The sequence below is a fragment of the Platichthys flesus genome, chromosome 18 (assembly GCF_949316205.1).
Source record: "Platichthys flesus chromosome 18, fPlaFle2.1, whole genome shotgun sequence".
Lineage (NCBI taxonomy): Eukaryota > Metazoa > Chordata > Actinopteri > Pleuronectiformes > Pleuronectidae > Platichthys > Platichthys flesus.
Window position 1 is genome coordinate 17,051,595 of NC_084962.1, and position 13,643 is coordinate 17,065,237.

Sequence of the window (13,643 nt, forward strand, 5' to 3'; positions counted from 1 at the left end):
TGCATGTGCACTTTTCACGTCATCTGGAGTCAGAGTCTGCACAGCAGCGATCGCGGTGTGGAGCTGTGGTATCGAAAATTAAGAAATACATTTATTTATGTACTTTGACTTTATAATTTGGTCCAAGTCCCACCTGCTAACACGGAGGAGGGAGGGTTTATGACACTGGGAGGCCAACACAATGATTTGGCTTCCCTTTTATTGAGCTGTCATGTCATCTATCTTTATATACCGTCTATGGTTTTGCATATGTGAAGCGGATTAAACCGAGGCCTGCTTTCTGCCTGGAGACACGAGAGGTGCAATCAAATCTTGATTGTTTTTCAAAGACGGACACATTGGGACATTAACTAATCAAGCCTCCTCCATTAGGCCACCGGCAGAACATCACTCTTTGGACCTGTCTCCCTCTCTCTCTCTCCATTCCTGTGCCCGTTCTCCTCCACTGGACAGACGCATTAAGTCAAGATACAACAGAAATGAAAGAGACACGGAAAAGACTGGAAAGCTCATTTATCACCGACCCTGAATACAGGAATAGTAAAGTGCATTAAGTGACGGCCATTGAAGCAATGTAGCGACGATTGTCACTCAGACACTTTGAATCTTAAAAAAAGACAGAATAAAAAGGGAACTGTCGACGAAGGTCACTACATTTCTTTTTAGCTCAACTGTCAAATGTCGGATAAATCACAATGAGATGTGTGAATGTTTGCTTACAATCATTTAGAGATTTTTTTTCGTCTAACTATTGCACAGAATGAATACCATATATGAATATAATAAATGCCACTGGCTAATCAGGCACAACTGCAGATGAACCTGTGGAGTCTGACCATGTGGATGGTAAACACATTATGGACCATAGCACAAGTGGGCATTTGCGAAGATAGCGCCTCACACAGCTGACCAACGGAGAAATGAAGCAAGTTAGAAATCTCTTTTGATATGATGAGCGTTGTAAAATACATTTTTGGTTCAATGGGAAAAATATTACGGGATAAGAGACAATTTTGAACATGGCCTCTGGTTTTATGTTCATTCTAAATACTGTATGTATATCTTTGATGTGTTTACTACCTGGAGTAAAAGTCATTCACGACCCCCTCGACAGCACCATGTCATCATCGCACTCCCCCCCCCCCCCCCCCTCTTCCCTCTCCTCACTGTACTGTGCAGTGAAGCGGGAACACTTTAAAAACCAATATATGTCACCTCAGCAAACAGCTAAATTACATCTATGGTCTTTTGATGGTGGCGTGTGTAATCCCAGTGTCCATTGCCAGCGTCTCAGTGGCTGCACAGTGACCATTTCTCCTCTCTCAGGCTCTCAGGGGCGAGGGGAGGATCGCTCGGCTGACAAGCGAGGTCAGCGCTCTTGTTTTTATCCGGAGCCGTCGCTGTGACACGTACGTGGAGTGAGAGCAAAAAACAATACACACACACACACGGCTGCCTTGTCTTTTTCCAGGAAGAGGCAATCATATCTGACAGGTTGAATTTCATCCTTTTTTTTATGTCGGAGAAAAAGATTAATGGCAAAAACCCGATACCGGGATGGAGGGGTCGGCAGAAGTTAAGAGCAGATGTAAGAACCAAGTGAGGTGTAAACAAGCATCTGTGTCAGCCTGTAAGCCTGGTTCCCAGTAGGGACGGGACCCCCCCGATACGATACAATCGCGATACGATATGTATTGTGATTCTCTAAGTATTGCGATTCTATATAACGCTTTCTTGTGATTTTGTATTCTTTTTAAATAGTGGACCATGGAAAACAGTTGAATCAAACCTTCAAATACAACACAGTCAAACTCACTTAGACCTTTACAAGTTTTATTTCAAATATTAACACTAACTTAAGGACTGCCGGGCAGCCAATAGAGAAAATAAATAAAAATGTGCCCTAGTATTGTAAAGTCCCTGTCAACTGCACACAAACTGACAGATTAAGAAATGTATGCCACTCAGGCTACTTTTAAACAATAAAAAAAAAGGTAAATTAAATAGAGTGAATAAAAGTTTACTTAAAATATAAACTTTGGAACAAACAAAAAGTAGGCTATGCAAAGCTAGTGCTTGGATATGTTTAGATTCTTGTGCAAAAACAAGAGCTGGTCAACATGCTCTGGGGTGAGGTTGGTCCTCCCCCCCATATATTGCCCCAACGTATGAAACCAATAAATCTGTATTTAAAAAAACAAAAAACAAAACAGTACTGGCTTGTCTAGCCACAGTAGAGCAGGAGAATCAGGTGGATTCACATGATTGTGAGATTTAATGCAGTTTTTGCGACTGCCAATCAAACTGCACAGAGATCCAATGACCGTCACAGTCGTGCAGTGTGAGCTCAACGGAGCATTAATCATTTTCTAACACTGCAGCAGCGTGAGGTTTAAATATCAGGTGTGGATCAAGACAACTGATTTGGTTAATGTTGCCCCGTTGTCGATCTATAGGCTATTTGGCCTCTGGATGCTGTAAAGGTAAAGTCTGTGTATTGCTATGAAATGAGTTGTGTTCACGTCCCCTCACGCTCAGGATCAGTGCAGAGTTGTAAATGAGCCGAACCTCGTGAACCATCTCCCACTGACATTTCAGCTGTTGCCTGGCAACCACTTAGCATTTTGATACCCTTGTACCCGCATTGAAAAAAAAAGTGAAGGCTAAGTTCCTTGAACTTCCGCTGTTAGGTGTTTGAATACTTGAATACATTGTGTTTCTCACCAAAAACCAGGAGCATCCCAGTCCTATTCTCGAGCCAACATCTCAGCCCCGGGGGTTTTTCCAAGAGCGATGCAAACTTCTCCTCAGCGGCTGCAGAGGGAAGAAGTAGAAAGTAGAAAGTTGGAATTAAACTTTTTATATTCTTAAAGATCAGTGGGCTTTTAATCTTTTGAGGATGGTGAGGCAGATACATGAATTATATCAAATGGAGGAAGTTTAACTGAGAGGTCATTTAGTTTCTTGTGGCCTGTGTTGTTCTTTCTAAAGAGCCGGCTGGAATCACTGTAAGTTCAAACACAGGATTCATGTTTTAACTCTGAACTGTACAGAATTATACACAATTTAACCTGTTAGAAAATAACTTCCTTCAACATGAGGGAGATAGGCCTCCCTGTTTTGTTTTTAAATCGTTGATACGTGTAAAATAACAAAGAATGGGACATTTGAAAAGTGAAATTAAAAACTACATAAAATGAAAACACTGTTTCTCCTTTAACTCAGATATATATTTGGGCGTCTTTGTGATTAAATTTGTTGTTATTGATCTGCTGATTTCACTTCACTCTTCAGTACGACAACAAGGTCTAAACATACAGTCAAAGGTATAAAGAACTGTCCGAACAGTGGAGCAGGAGATGGTTTGGCCCTGAATGCAACATGAGTTAGACTAGGACAGAAGACACTGAGACAAACTTAAGACACTTGAACACACCAGCAAACTATATATAAAAAACTATGTGTACTTTTAAAATCATCTTGAAAGCAAATAGTGGTAGAAATGAAAAAAAAATATACACCGCAGTACCTCTAGTGTATTATATCAGTCAGTGCTAAAGTCAAATTTGTGTAATCACCTCCAGTATCCTCACTTGTGGAATAAACATATGGCCGCCATATTGATAACTCCATTATTTGTCACGAGGAAAAATTAGCAAGAAGTCCCCGTCACAGCCAGATGACATGTTAATGGATTCAGAGCAGCAGCTGATCTGCCTGTAACTGCAATTATCTCCACATCCTGTTTTTACTGTCATTAGCGCCTCCACAGTGTGCTAACTGTGGAGACGGCCAGATGAGAACTAATTAATACAAGTCTGGAACCGACCCAACACTCTCTGAAAAAAAAACGTCCAGTTTATTGTAGAGGAGCAAAGTAACTGGTCATAGTGGGAAAGAAATTGTTCAACTGGGTGTTGTTTGTATGGGTTTTACGAGGTATGTGAATATGTTGGTAGAACTTCATGAAAAGTAATAAAAACACATTTATTCGTGTGTATTTGTTTTCCAGGATTACTCAAAAACTATCGAGGGTTTTTCCACAAAACTTGGGCCAAGAAAGAACCCATTGCATTTAGGGGCAGATCCAGGACCTTCTCAAATATCGGAAGATAGCGTTTTGTTCCTGGAGAGTATTTCATTGATCTTGATGAAGAAAATCAGGCATATTCAGTCGACAGATATCTGATATCAGAGAATTTGTAAAAACTTGATGAGACTTTAGGGGACTGTTGGACTTCGGTGGAGGTCTGTGCTCTACTGTATTGTATTAATCACAGTTTTCTTGTTCACCCCCACAAACCACGACACACACAGCAGAGCAAATATAGACCGAGGTATATATAGGTACCGGATAATTAAAAGGTCATGAAAGAAAACGAACTTGGACTTAGAGATTTGGACTTTTCTCTGAATGTGTGTGTGTGTGTGTATGTATATAATCTTAGAGGCAGATCAAGGAGATTCACCCGATTAAATGGCAGCTGCACGGCCTTATTTTCTATGCACACTGGGTCCAGCATCCTTGAGTGATTCTGATAAATCACTTTCCTGAGGTTAAAATCAATACGTGTGACACAAAGCACTTAAGCCCTAAGCAAACCCAGATAATTCCCCTGATAGGGACGCAGTGTTTTCCCTCGAAGCTTCACACACACACACACACACACACACACACACACACGCACACACACACACAGTATCAATGATGCATGGGAGTTTACAGGTTGTTTATTTCTGTAATTAAATTACTTCTCGATTACTTCCCCGCGCTGGGCCGTCAGTCGATCGTTAAACAGGACGTGAGATTGTAGCTGACTCGGGTCAGCAGGTGACGAGGCGGGGACGAGGTTACATCAGGAAAATGAAAACACATGCCACCAGCAGAAGAGTTTAAATCTGCTCTGGGCATGAATTTAAGGTCGAAAGACATCTTATAAACCAGGTGGAGGCTGTAAATAATCCTTAGGACACTGGGAATTATTTTTGGAGGAACAATTTCACAACTAAAAAGTCTAAATACATAGATACCTCTGGGTTTATGCTGGAAAATACAATTTAGTCATTTCTGTGTTCATAAAAGTTAATTAAATAAGATAATTAAGTTGGGAATGAACAGAAATATAGTTTAAGTTGTGAGTGCACATCATGCAACTATGAATTTTTCAATCATGAACCAAAGGACCTCCTGTTGCACTGGGTGGTACATGTGTGGCGCCTCTAATGTGGCTGGTTCACTTGTTGTATTCCCGTTGGTTGATTTGAAAACAGGTATTTTCGATGGAGGAAATCTTTAGTTGCCTGAACTCCAAGTCGGGATTCGTTGAGACTCATCTAACAGTGAGAGGCTATGAGCCCCGTGTCAGACAGACATGGAAAGATTTCACCGAGTGTCATCTTTCATTTGCCCCAAATCCCTTTAAAAAATGAACCATTAACAGAAGCCAATCTTCTCTCTCTCTGCTCATTACCAAACTGTCAGGACACTGCGAGTCACTTGAGTTAAAATGAAAATCAGGATGGATGAATTTAAAGTCAGAGAGCTTATTTGCAATGCAAAATGTCAGCCCTGTGTGCTTGTGTACTTCACACCTTGATTAGGGAAAGTGATGCATATTTTTGCATAAATTTACATGTTACCATAAAAACACTTTGCAGCTGTAACTCCTTCCTCCTATAGAATAAGTGAAAAGATATATGTTGATTAATTAAAGTAATTAATCATTAAAGTGGCACAATTGCTTTAATTTGAAGCAGAGGAGGAAACCTGCGGGTGAGCTGTGAGTCAGATGCGTAACAGGAAGTGCTCGCCACAATAAAACATTGTGCCCATTCTACTCCAGGATCTGCTCCTGTTGACTTCACTGCATCACAGTTGTTATTCAGGGGATACCCCAACATCCCAGCATCGCACTGTGGGACTTCAGCTGCCACATCACATTTTCATCAGCTCTGATGCAAAATCCCAACCCCCCCCCCACACACACACAAACACAAACACACACACACACACTCGCCTCAAAGCCCTGAGAAGTCAACACAGACATAAATAAGATCAAATGAATCCAGAGCAGAAAAAACTTCTCAAAGCTTTTTTCTTTGCACTCGTCAAATCTGCCGTATCGCTGCTGCTTTCATTTCAGTCACAACCTGGGAGAGTGTCACGATGAACAGGCAACGCTAAGAGAGAGTGCACACGCTTCCTTTGTAAGTCCACTGGAAAGAGATTCATTTTTTAAGAAGTCAATAACGGACCTTTGGCTGCATGTGAATAACTAAATGGATTTCCAGCAACGTGAATCCCCTTTGACTGCTTGATTAGTTTGTGGAAACACTGGGGAGCGTTATAACTTCAAAAATAAATACATAGACATCCTTAAGAGAATACAAAATGAACAAAACACTAAAATAAAAACTTCCACCAACATATATGCATTTTATGTCTGCTGATCGCTCTGATAGGATAAGTATAATTCATCAATTAAACTATTTCCAAGAGAATAAGGCATCAGACAGCTGCTATTGAAGTTCACTGCCATTAGGAAAGCCCTTTTTAAAAAGCGATATGATAAAACACTCTATAGTTATTGAACCGTGCTCTTTTGTGTCCGGTGGTCGACATGAACATGTTCTGTGTAATCGTCTCACGCACTGAGCTTCACAAAGCAGCTCTCCGACTCGTTAGCAGCCGTCTGATCGTCCGGGCCGAGCGCACGGAGCTGAGGATTTAACGGACGTGCAGGTGCTGCTGTAAAGGAAGAAGAGTCCAGGGGGGGATTTTGCAGTATTTCAGTATTTGTCTCTTGCCACTGGCAGGTGGAGAATATTATCACTTACATAATAGACAAGATAGGCGCCGAGGGTTGCAGCTTGCCAGTATAATTGAAGTTCCTCTACACCCTCATTAACCCATATTAATGACTAGGCAGGATGTAATGAATCTGCTGCGGAGCTTCTGGATAATTCGTCAGATTTAAGCGGATTCTGAGGCGGAATCAAAACTTTTTGAAAGTATCTTTTGACTTTTTGAGACTCTTGGACACATCCCTGGGGAAAGAACGTTTCCATCTTGTGACAAAGACGTCATCTGGAGCCGGATTCTGCTCAGAAGGGATCAGGGGGTGGAGGCGTGGTCGTGAGCTGCCGTCAAGACATGTACTCGACCAATCCGGAGTCAGTCCCGGCTGTCAATCATGACGTGTCACCCAAACTTTATATCAACGATTAAGTAATTAAAAACTTACTGAGAAAAATAACACATCGACAAAGCATACATGTGGAAAGCACTTCCTAAAAATACATGGGTGTATTTTGACATTTTTGTTAGGTCCTAGTCCCATCTGCTAACAAGGAGGAGGCAGGGTTTATGACCTATACTGCAGCCACCCAGCAGGGGGCGACCTCAACACTCCAGATCCAACATTAGCATGGTGCCGTGGATGGACATGAACTCGGTCACCTCTCTGAAGGGAGCTCTGGACCGGAGCCTGTATTTTTATACAGATCCCAGATAAATTCAATCAGTGCATGAGCTCAGCCGCATACTCTGAATGCATATTCATCCCCCCCGCCTGTCTTAAGAAAACACTGCCAATCAATAAATTAGATTCTGTGCTGGCAGGCGGCGCATGGTGATCCTGACGGGCTGCACACACTGACCTGCTGGTGTGGTTATATAATAGAGGCAGAGATGTCTGGCCTGCTGAGGGTATTATAGGTATAAAGCAACATCGCCTTTTTACTTTAAACTAAAAAACCCAGAGCGCAGAGTCCACCTACAGCGAAACGGAACCTCTACAAATCAATGAATGGATGTGTTGATGATTTAAAAGACTAAATAGGTAGAAAAGAGGGAGTGAAGTGAAGCTTTTATGATCCTCATGGTTATTTTGTTGGTTGTGCTGGACCATGACTGAAGGAGCAATATGGTTATAGTGGTTTTCTAAAGGGACGTTCACATGTCAGGAGATTTTGGGTACCACTCGCTTCCATTTTGTTTTTAGAGTTAGGGAATTCGGGGAACTAGGGGGGAGCTGAGGTGGAACCATCAAACCCAGAACCCTCAGAGATGTCGATCCACAGACACAGACCCACACCAGGCCTCCGAGCTCAGTTGTGAGTCTTTCTCTGTGACTTCAATACGATGAGAAGAGCTGAGCTTGTGTTTTGAGGAGCAGATGGCGTCACTGCTGGGTGCTGCTCTTCAGTCTGTGATCCAGATGATCTTTAGCCGACATTAGTTGTTCACATCTTTGACTTCCTCACCTCTCATGTCAGGACAACACGAACAGAGCAAATGTGTCACATCAGTTTGAGCGATTGAGTTTACGTCACTGTGTGTGTGTGTGTGTGTGTTTGTTGCGGGCTTCATACACAACCAGGTGCAGCGTGTCCACTGTGAAGGTCACGGACGGCATCAGCAATGAATCCTGGGACCTGGCGGTTGCAGGTTTTCCCTCAGACCGTCCTCTGACAGTCTGAGCCGTCCCCACAGAGACAGACGGAGCAGCACCGTCCTGCTTCGACTCACAGAGGACGGGGCTGTGATATCGTGAGAGGAGCTTGTCAGGTTGTCCCAGCACTAAATGAAATGGAGGGCTAAGGTTTCCCTGAGGGTGTGATTGAGGTTCTTCTTATCATTTGCTGCTCATATACAATCCTCATCCTGATTTTAATTATTAAATGAGCTTGAAAACAAGCAGAAACATCATAGCCACATTTTTATACTATTTTAGAAACATAGTGTTATTGGCTTTTATGATTGTCGATATGAAAACTTGAATCTACAGAAAAAACAATGTTGAATTTTATCTTTCTCCTTCATTCAAGTTCTACATATATAATTGTGTTATTTCTTTTTCATAAGGGGTTTGATAATGATAATATATTAGTATTGGAATTTTGTTTTTATTCCCTATTATCGACAAAGCCCCCACATTTCCATATTGGTTAGGCTCTAATCAATATGGGTAAAACAAAAGTAACAAGGTAGAACAGAATGAGTGACATGTGTATTGTTACTGGTTTAATTAAGAAAGCTATTAAATTAGCAGCAATTAATTCTGTCTTCCATGCTTATGAATGATGTGCTCTGTTTTTCAATTTAGCCTGAGCACACTTTGCATACTTTCGAGAGCTGAGGCCGTTCCGCCACATTGAACAGCACTGAGGCAAAGGAATAGATCTGAATTCCCCTTTAACAAAATGCGGCCGTCCGTTTGAATTCCCCTCTTTCTCTGGCAGGCCTCCTCACAAAAGCAGCGGCTGAGAGAAACAAAGCAATTAAGGAATTTTAAGAAACAAACCTCTCTCGACACAGCTGACAAGATTTGCTCCTACAACGAAAAACACACTGTTGTCTGGGGAGATGCACCGTTCCCACGATGTGAGAAAACAGACAAGAAGGAAAGGAAATTAGCCTGACTGATGGTTTTCTATTAATCAATGTGTCTGTGGCGTTTAAAAAAACAATAAAGCAGACTTACAGGGCAGCTTCACTTACTTTGTCCTGTTTACAAGGTTCAAACTTTGATGCTTTTATGTTCATCGCAGTTTTTTTGTGATATTTTCGGCGACACAATGAACCCTTTCATCCCGGTGTGTCATTAGATAGGTGCCTTGATCCCACCATCTCTCAGAGGTGTAGGACAAATGGCGCGACCCGGCCTGGACACCTCGACAGCGTCCTGCTGCGACCTCGGTGTCCTGGCAGTAAATCATCAGTCTGAATAATGAACGCTAATGGGAACAAAGCAGATTAGTGTGAGAATACAGTCTTTATTAATGATACCTGTGGAGCCCGACACACATGTTTCTCACAGTATTCCATCTCCACCACAGTATAGTTCCCTTAAAGATCATTTGGAACCAGAGTAGCAGTAGTAGATTTAGAACTTTCTAAAACGACAGAAACTACCTTTGAGAAATATGTGTTTGATGTTTACTCAAATACCCAAGTCCCATCATCTGCTAACAAGGAGGATTCTGGGTAAATCCTCTTAGTCACAGTATGTGTATGAATCAGTTCTGTCAACGGACTTTCCTTTAAAGAATTGATTTGACATTTCAACACCTTCCTTTTCTGTCTTCTGCACAGCCATCAGAAGGAGGCGGGCTTGCGTTCCATATTTCATGCGCGCCGCGTTCGGTTAGCCATCATTAAAGCTCAACTCTTCACACTGGCTGCTTGGCAGTCTGGTGCATGCTGTACAGGTATTGCGGGAGGAGTTGTCCCCCCCCCCTTCTCCCACTCCCTCTCCCTCTCTCTTCCTCGGTCTCTCTGCTGCAGTCGACTCAAGACAGATGGAGCGGTACACGACAAAACAGCCTAATTAAGAGAGTGGTGCACCTCTGAATTCCCTCACACGCGAAAAGAAAAGAAAAAAACTTTCACCAGAACCATGACTGAACATGGTGGCGGCGAGGAGAGAAGAAAAACATTTTCTAACCAGTTTGCGTTATCCGTCTTCGTCCTCAAAGTGCTGCCGCTACCGGGAAGCCTCGCAGAAGAGCGCGCGGCAAGTAGGCCATTAAAATATCTGCTTTCTATGCAGAGCGACAACATGACTGCCTAATGAACTACATGGCTGAATACGTTTACTGCTTGAAAGTGATTTATACGCGGATCGAAGAATGGCAAACGCCGAGAGACCTGCACGCTGAGAGGTTGCAGTGTAGAAAGGTATTCAGCTCCAGGATCGTAGTGATGGCTTCAAACACCTGCTCACTCTGACGTCACTACATATCAAGAGCACGTTTCTCTGAGCTGAAAAGATTATAAAAGTTTATTTCATTTGCAACTAGTTAAAAAAACAAATCCCCAAATGTGTTGTTTTTGGTGAAATCCCCAGGGATCAGTTTTTTGGGGGCTGAACAAACGCACACTTTCCTGGTACTCTACATTCCAAACGACAAATGAATTAATCAGGACAATATTTGTCGGATTAATCGCTAATTAAAATGATGATTAGTAGCGTCCCTTCGTGCATGCGTAATGAGTGAATGTATGTGAAGTGAAAACGTTTTATGTGCGACACTGTGTGGAGCCACTTCTTGCCTTCGCTTGATGTGACACATCCCATCTGGCTCCATTCTGCTCGCTTTGTATCACCCAGTAAACATTCTGCTTAATTTTTTATGTTGATGCCAAAAGATGGCCGCTCCAACAACCTGAAAAGTTACACGGATAATTATTCCTTATAGCAGTTTTCACACAGAGACAGAGACTCAACCATCTGGAGGACACTTGATCCCAAAGAACAGGGCTCCTCTGTGCACAGTCTCACAGCACTAACATTTAAGACGTTTCACACAATGTTGCATTGAACCAACACTTTAAAAAGCCTCCTGTGTGTGGAGCTCTGTGCACATTAGGCAGTAAAGCCTGTGTTTAGTGAATCTTCATCACAGAGAAGAAATGGAGAAAGCTCCATAAAGTTAAACAGCCTCTAAGCAGCTGTTTCTTAAGGACAGATAGAGATGCTTCTTCTATGGTTTATGATAACATGTTCTACTAAAGGCTCGATTGTGCCAAATCATATCTCATATTTAAGTAATAATGTGCAATAATAGTAATATCTCACAAAGTAATAAAATGTTCCGTTCAGAAATGTCATGTAGGGGAATATCAAATAATATCTAATAAGTTTTTAGATGCTGTAACAATATGAACTGATACTCGAAAGAAAGTAATTACAGCATTCAAGCACCGACCCATTTCGATGTTTGGGGGCAGATGACAAAATTTATATCCGGGAGAGAAGATTTTCCAATAAACATACTTTTTTCATAATTGGGAAATGATTCACAAGATGTTCTCGAACTCTTATGACAAAAAAAAGCAATTAAGGTTTGATATTTTACAGTTTAACCATAAACTTTATTATAAATAACTATAAAGCACAAATACACGTTGAACTGAGAATATTACATATAGGGTAAATGCATGTTCACATAAATGTACATCTTTTCATTTCGTAAAATAAATGCAAACATAATCACCAATATTGGTCGATGAAATTTCAACATAAACATTCTAATACTTATATTCATCTTTAGTGTGAAAGACTTGATGACTAAACCTCCTGGAAGCTGTCAGTCACTGTGATGAAGCTTCGGTCTGGAACAGTGACTTACAGGGATTCTCTCATTTCACATTTCCTCGCCCGTGGCTTTAAAACATGAATGTGTGACACACTGTGTGTTTGTGCAGATGTTCCTGGTGCAGGACCGGCTGAGCTGCTGCATGTCTCTCCACATACTGCACTGCAACACTCTGATTCAAGGCGGGTTGCTGAGATATTACTGGAGGAGTCTCACTGTTCTATAGCTGAAATGAAACCCCAAAAAGAGTTTCTTCCATTCTGAATAAAACATCTGTTAAATCTGTGAGGAGGCCGGGCGAGCGTGGGCTTTAATATTGCAGCTGTTGCAGGTGTGAGACGCAGCTATCTGGGCATTTTTAGAGAAGAAGCTATTTTCTCCTTCTGTTTTCTGATTCTAAGAAAACACAATACAGTTGTGATGCGCTTTGCTTTGATGGGATTTTCTCTTTCTGTGCAGAAAGGACAGTGCAGCATCTTTAATGTAGTAGCTGGAGATCAGTGGAATAATATATTGTATTATAAGAGAGAACATTATTACAGTCAGTCTGACAAACAGAATTAAGGTAATAACACTTTATAAACATTCAAAAAATCACGGTTACATACTGATTATTTGTGGAACTTTTTCTGTCTCCGTGAATTTCAGTGTAATAAGCTTGTGTTTTGTTAGCTTAAGTTCCTCTTCATCGAATTTATTTAATTTAAATTAACTGACGACATAAAGCACAACAAGTTTAACTTATAGCTCAAGAAGCATGTGACCCATCTTAAGTTTGATGGCGTTTTGTTTTGTTAATGCTAAAGTTTGATTTCCCTGCACTTCAGAATCTTGAACCGTAGAAGATTTTTCTAAAAATGTCCTGAAAGCCACGCAAGCTGGTGAATTTACACCTTAGACTGATAATGCAGAAATATTTGCTGTTCATTTGCTATTTTATTCAGACAAGGTTTGCATTGGCGCGTTCAGCATATCAAAAGTGGTGCAAGGTGTATCGCAAGCTGTATTTGCATAATTTTAAACTTGTTAACTTTGGCGAACCGAGTCATTGACGGCCTGTGGTTATAATGAGGACCTGTTGAGGATGCTGATGAGGCAGACCCCCCCCCCCCCCCCTCCCTCAGCGATGCACACGCTGGTTCTTTTCTTTGCAGTTTTTAACTGAATTTGCTTATTGAGATCATTTCAATTTTAAGCACAACAACTGTTAAAACACTTGTGTGTCGATTCTGAATACAAGTACCCAGGTCAGTAGCTGTTCAAATCTGCAACACGAAATATGTAGCCTAAAACTGCAGAATCCGCTTGGTCATAAACTAAAAAAAAACTCAATTCGTGGAGGATAGTGGTTTGTAGGCGGACGATTAAACATCCCACACAATGGGCCTCAGGCAGAAGCCATTCTTAAATATTGCATACGATCGATTTAGGAGAACTTTGCATTCGACAAGTGTTTCTGGCCTGTTGTAGGAGACATGTCCACTGTTACTCAGGTTTTTCCTCTAATGCATTTTATATATCAACACTTAATCACGTTGACA